Source organism: Cetorhinus maximus, chromosome 9 (genome assembly GCF_964194155.1).
Source record: "Cetorhinus maximus chromosome 9, sCetMax3.hap1.1, whole genome shotgun sequence".
NCBI lineage: Eukaryota > Metazoa > Chordata > Chondrichthyes > Lamniformes > Cetorhinidae > Cetorhinus > Cetorhinus maximus.
This window is the reverse complement of record NC_135887.1, coordinates 97576601-97583433: the sequence shown is the minus strand read 5'-3', so window position 1 is coordinate 97583433 and position 6833 is coordinate 97576601.

Here is a 6833-nt window from a genome sequence, read left to right as displayed (position 1 = left end):
TGTGTCTGTGCCGGCCATCAAGAACCTATCTTTTCTAAACCCATTTTCCAGCATTTGGCCCATACCCCTGTATGCTATGGTGTTTCAAGTGCTCATCGAAAGACTTCTTAAATGTTGTGAGGTCCCCACTGCTCTTCTCAGACTCTCTCACTGTTAGTTTCCCCAATGCTCCTCTTATGCTCTCACAAGGTTAATGTCCCCCCACTGCTCCTCTCACACTCTCTCACTGTGAATTTTGCAGCTGCTCCTCTCACACACTTTCACTGTTAATGTCCCCACTGCTTTTCTCATGCTCTCTCATTGTTAATATTCCTGCTGCTGCTCCTCTCACACACTCTCACTGTTAATGTCCTCACTGCCCTTCTCATACGGCGGGAACATTAATGGTGTAAGAGTGGAGAAGAGCAGCGGGGACAGTAAAAGTGAGAGAATCTGATAGGAGCAGCAGGGAAATTAACCACGAGAGAGCGTGAAGGCAGCAGTAGGGACATTAACAGTTAGAGTGTGAGAGGAGCAGAGGGGTCATTATCAGTGACAGAGTCTGAGTACAGTGGCGGGAACATTAATGGTGAAAGAGTGGAGAAGAGCAGCGGGGACAGTAAAAGTGAGAGAGTTTGAGGGCAGCAGTGGGGACATTAACCGTGAGAGTGTGTGAGTGCAGCCGTGGGGATATTAACAGTTTGAGAGTGTGGGAGCAACAGTGGGGATATTTAGGGGAGGCAATGGCATAGTGGTATTGTCACTAGACTGGTAATCTAGCAGACTCAGGGCAATGCTTTGGGGACCTGTGTTCAAATCTCACTGTGGCAGATGGTGGAATTTGAATGCAATATAAAAACAAAATCTGGAATTAAAAGTCTAATGATGACCATGAAACCATTGCCATAAAAAGCCATCTGGTTCACTAATGCCCTTTAGGGAAGGAAATCTGCTGTCCTTACCTGGTCTGGCCTACAGACCCACAGCAATATGGTTGATTGACTCTTAAAATGCCCCCTGAATAGGGATGGGTAATAAATGCTGGCCTAGCTGGTGACACCCACATCCCAAGGTGGATCTCCTCTAGAATGGTGGTGACCAATTCCTGATTGGGTGACTGCTTTGTTGAGCACCTACAAGCATGCCCACAGCTTCCAGCTGTTTGCCACTTTAATTCTCCAACCCACTTCTGGGTCCTTGTCCAATACTGTTCCATTAAAGTTCAGGGACACTCAAAGAACAGCACTTCATCCTGCAGTTAGCCTTCCAGAGTCAACAATTTCAGATTGTAAACATTGCTCTCTTTTATTCCTTCCCTTTTGTTCTTTCTTCCCCTCCCCTGCTTTTCCTTACCTTTGTGGTTGCTTAAAACCTGTTACATCCAGTTTTAACATTTTCCATTCTGGCCTGAAATGTTAACTCTCTCCATGGCAACTTGGCCTGCTGAGTATTTCCAGCATTTTGTGTTTATATTTCAGATATCCAGCGTCTGCAGTATTTTGCCTTTTTGAATTTCTGTGCAACACTCAACTTGATAAGTGATGGGTGCAAGATTGTTATACTATAACTTGCATTTACATAGCCCCTTTTAATGTATGAAGTAAAACATCCCAAAGCACTTTATTGACAGTCATAGAAAGTTGTGCATGCTGATTCAGGAAGGAAGGTATTGGGAGTTGCTGAAGACTAGATTAAAGGGGTGAGTTTTGTGAAAGCTTTTAAAGTGGTTTCTCAAAGTAGGATCAACAGAGCTAAAGCCTTTGGGAGAGGGGAATGTACAGAAGACCTGTGAAAGGTGATTGGCAGGGTCTGGGGGAGATTGTAGAAATAGGGAGGATGGTGGTTTAGACAAAGACATTTTTGAATTGATTATATTCAAGAGTGTGGAGTCAGTGTAGATGAGGAGGAGACTAGCAAGTGGGGTGGCACAAGACAGGATACATGTGACTGAATTTTGGTCCAGATGGATCAGCTAGAGGACATTTTGATTCATCCAAGACTTGGGGTGGAATTTTCCCAGTCCAGTGGAGTGGGTTCAGGGATGGGATGAAAGAATTGCAGAGCACAATGTCAGATTGCTATCCCATCCCCTACCAACTTTCCCATAGAAGAAGTGGGAGTGTAGTGAGGAAGTGCCCATGGCTGAGGAGGGAAGCCAATTGAAGGACTTAAGGCAATTGGGAAACATTTTTCACCTGGATTCCCTCCTTCCCAACATAGCAGGATAGTTCCAGCTGTGTCTGCAAGCCAGCAGGTTGCAGAAGGCGAGTGCAATTGAATATAAAAAATCCCCAGTGAAACTGATGCTGTCAGAGTGCTACCAGCGATTGCCAACAGTTGGAGGGCACTTCACCTGTTCAGCATTTCACCCACCCTCAGCTGCACTTCCCGGCTGCCAACTTTCAAAGCAACATGGATGCAGGGTATATAGCTGCACCTCTGCCAACCGCTCCAGCAGCATGAGGAACCACCTTCTCCTCCGCCACATACCCCTCCACAGTGCAGAGGGGATGACCGCTGAGATTCAGTTAGGAGATGAAATCCCAAACACAGGGTCTACAGGCAGAGAATCAGCTTTCACAACATGTCTGAAAAGCACCAGTGTCCTTCCCAGGCTGACCTTGTCCCTGTCATTGGAGACCCATCACCACCCTGCCTCTCCCAACTCCACACTTCTGCCTCTGGTCAACTTGTGTGCTCTCTTCTCCTACAAGAACAGAAAGCAAGGAGGTGCTGGTAATGACTTGTGGGCGAGGAGGGAAAGACAGTTTGTGGAGGGTCACTGCGAGGCATAGATGCAAGAGGGAAACAGGCTGAGGGTTAGAGTGAGTGTTGGCTGTTTGAATGGGTTGTAAGGTGCCTTCAGAGAGGGATGAGTGGATTTGCAAGGCATGTTAACCTGAAAAGTGCAATGCATGAGAAGTTGGGCAAGTGGGATTGGTATGGGAAATGCTATGTGGCTCACCTGTCATGTCCTCTTGGCATCCTGAATCCTTTTGATGCACTGTCTCCAAGTTGAAGGGACTACACTTCTGCCATTGACTTCCTTGGCTACTTCCATCCATCCTTGCTTGGTTGGAGAGGTTGTCCTCTTCCACCTATCCTTTGGAGAGCTCACCTTACTATAGGTCCTCAGCTGGACCTTTCAGTAAGAGTGGAAGACCTGGCAGAGTGGGGTGGTGGGGAGGTCAACCTTCCCAGGTCAGCTCTCCATTCCTCTCAGTGCTGCAGCTTGAAAAATCCAAGTGCTACTGAGCTTTTCTGAAACATGTCATGTTTCCTTTAAATAGAAATCCTTCCTCTGGCAAAATGGCCGCATCATCCCACCCGTGCCACCTAAGTAGTTGGGGAGCCCGGAGGAAGGCTCTTAATTGGTTTGCCCTGGCAAAGAGCAATCCGAAAGGCCCACTAATTGGGAGGTTGGGTTTGTTACCCATAAATAGTCCTGCTCTTGTACCAGAGTCTAAAGTGACAAGATTTCACCCCTGATGCCAGACAAGGGCCCAATTTTTCACTGCCAAGTCAGGAAAATTCTGACTCAGGAGAAAGTGCCCTGAATCTTCCGACTGTTGTTCTGGACGGGCAGGTGCTAACGATCCCGGCAAGAGTTCAGGGGCAGCCACAGGGGGCTGCTGGGTGCCAGTATGGGTTGTTTAAAAGGCCCACCTTGGTGCTTGGGACTTTGTCCCAGTACAATAAAAAAACAAAAAGCAGCGGTCTAACCCTCACCCCAACTCATCATAACACATTCCCCATGCCCCACCCATGCAAACTCATGCCACCTCATGTGCACCCCCTATGGCCCCACATACCCTCCATGGTCCACGTGCCCTCCACGCCAACCTACGTCCCTCTACCCACCCCCCATGACCTCTCATACCCTCCATGTCAACCTATGCCCCTCTACCCACTCCCCATGGATCTTCATACCCTCATGTCAACCTATGCCCCTTTACCCACTTCCCATGACCTCTCATACCCATACCCTCCATATCAACCCATGCTCCTCTTATCACCTTCCATAGCTCTTCATACACTCCATGCCAACCCATGCCCCCACTCATACCCACGGCCCTTTACCGTCCCTATTCCAACTTGGTGCTAACTCATGCAAGCCCATGGCCCCCACCCACTACCCTTTGCCCTAACACCGTCCATGTCCACTCACCCAGTATGCACCATGGGCAGACCTCAAAAGCCAAGGTGAGATGAAATAAGTTCTAACTGTCTCTTGGAGGCATCACTATTTAAAAAGAACACTCTCACTGATAACATTTAAATCACTCCAAGTACTTAATCCCTTATAAAAAAAACAAACATTTCATTCAAATACTTAATCCTTTAGGAAGACATATATTTGTATTCATAACCCCACATCAAAGACAGCTAATCTCTTCATAATCACTTGGAGCTGTCACTCAAACTGTAATTTACAGGCCCACCGCTGTGATAATTATAGGTTGTGGAAGCAGTCAAGCAGCACTAATCCCTTCATCAACAAACAGTGAAAAAGCAAGCACCAATTCTTTTCAACTGCAGGAGGCAGGATGTTTTATTTCAAAAATTTAAAGTGCCTGTGGATTTAAATTATTTGACAGTTTGATAGTTCCACAGAGCTTACCCACTTTTTACACACATTTATGTCAATCCTTAACAATTCCAAAGAGATACCTGATCTCTCCAAATGAGCACCTGGCCACACCAAATAACTCCAGCAGTTTTAGACCTTTTCCTCAAATGTCTAAAACCCATGAGTCTTGTTCTGGAAACCCCAGTAACGAAAGTTGATTCTGTTTGAAGGTAGCTCACTTTACACGTGCAGGTGCCTCTGTGAACCATGGATGTGCAAAGTTCAACCCGCCTCTATTTCCTCCCCCACCCTGGCAAAAATGGTAGGTGTCAGATTTGGGGGCAGGGCTTCCAGAATCAGGGCTCCAGCACCATTTGGGCTAAGGCGCAAAGCCCTTCCCTCTCTGCAAAAATTCAAACTAAACAGTCTGGTTGCATTCAGTCAATCAAGAGAAGTGGTGGAGAATTAGAACTGGGTATCATCAGCATACATGTAAAATCTGACCCAGTGCCTCCAGATGATGTCATCGAGGGGCAGCATGTACAAAGAGATGGGAGCTGATGATAGCTCATTGGGAGAATACTGGAGAGAAGGAAAGAAAACATTGTTGGAATAAACTAATAGAACACAAAGGAAGCCAGCACACCAAAACAGATTATCTGGTCAATTATCCAATTGCTGTTTGCACTGTCTTTCTGGACATGCCTACATTACAATCACTACATTTCAAAAAATACTTAATTGGCTGTGAAGTGCTTTAGTTCTGAGGCTGTGGAAGGCACTTTCTAAATGTGAGTTTTTTAATTCCCAGCCGGATGGGGGAGGCATTGGGGAAGGATATAACTTTAACCAAAGTTTAATGATCTCACTTGAATGGTCAAGGTCAGTGAATGCACCTTTAAATAACACATCCTACCAGTGCACCACTAATTTCAGCCACTGCTCAATTCTCCACAACCCAGTCGCTCACCTACTAATAATCTCTAACAATCAGTATTCATCCCTAACATTCATGTACTTCATCTCACCCTCACAGACCTGGCTATTTAGCACTGTTGCAAGCCTCATACCCACATTTCACAACTTGCACACACCATAAGCCGTTCCTATGATAGCTATGTCACCTAAACAAATTGCATACTTCCCTCTCTCTCAGAAGGTAGCACACAACTGGAAGCAGCAGTAACTAACAAGTGGGGGAGAGGCATGCCTGCATGATCAAACCCCCTTGGAGAAGATGGTGCTAACCATCACAAGAAAGGTCATTGCTGACACTGTGGCCATCGGTAGGGCTGAAACCATTGAGGATGGCAGTATCTTCATACCTAATCCTCCCTCTCCCATCCCATTTCTCTCTCATCCCGCAGTCTGTTCTGACTGAGAAACTGTTGATGTAACATGCACTTCTTACTCTCCCCTCTTCCCTCACCACAAACCAAACCTATCCCTCTTTCCTTTCGGATATCCAAGAACAGCAACCTATCTAGGCAGTGGAGAAAATAGTGAAAATGAAGACACATCATCAGATGATTTCAGTCACGAGCCCTGATATCGACACTTTGTGTAGTTTGAGAGGATAGGATAGAGACAGGATCTGCACGTGGGTGAAACATCAGGCACAAGTGCAGGGCAGGAGGGGAGGGATAGCATAGGTATTAGCTCACCAGAGGTCATGCACTCCAGGAGGACTCAGATGATGTCTTTGAATGGGCAGGCTAGCACAGAGAGTTGATGGCTGTGCACACCCAAATGTTGGTGCACTGGAAAGTCTGACAGAAAGCCTGCGTTCAATGTCGAGGAGGATAGAGGAGTCTAACATCAAGTTGGTACAAGGCTTTGTGCAGACCTTGGAAGCAATTCTTTCCAACATGGAACAGGTTGCCACTTCCATCAACATACCTATGGACCCAATCATGATGCAGCTACTGGTGGCTGATATCTCAGCCTCAAGTGCAGCCCAAGCAACACCCACCTAATGCCTGGTGCTGCCATGGGAACTCAGACAGCTGCCATCATGAGTTTGAATACCAGTGTGTAAAGGGGCTTCACAGCACTCAAGCACTTGTTCTCCAACAGATTTGCTTCCTAAACACCTTCTGCAGTTATGCCCTCCTGCTGAAAGCTCTTCTTCACCTCCTCCTCCCTCTTCTGGCAGTTGTCCTGCTCTATGTGGCTTCCGCTCATTCTCCCAGTTATCATGCTCATTCCAAGAGGAAGCTCTATTTGGCCACCATGTCTGTTAGCATGTTTTGTGAACAAACCATTAAGTCAGCAAAAAAGTAGT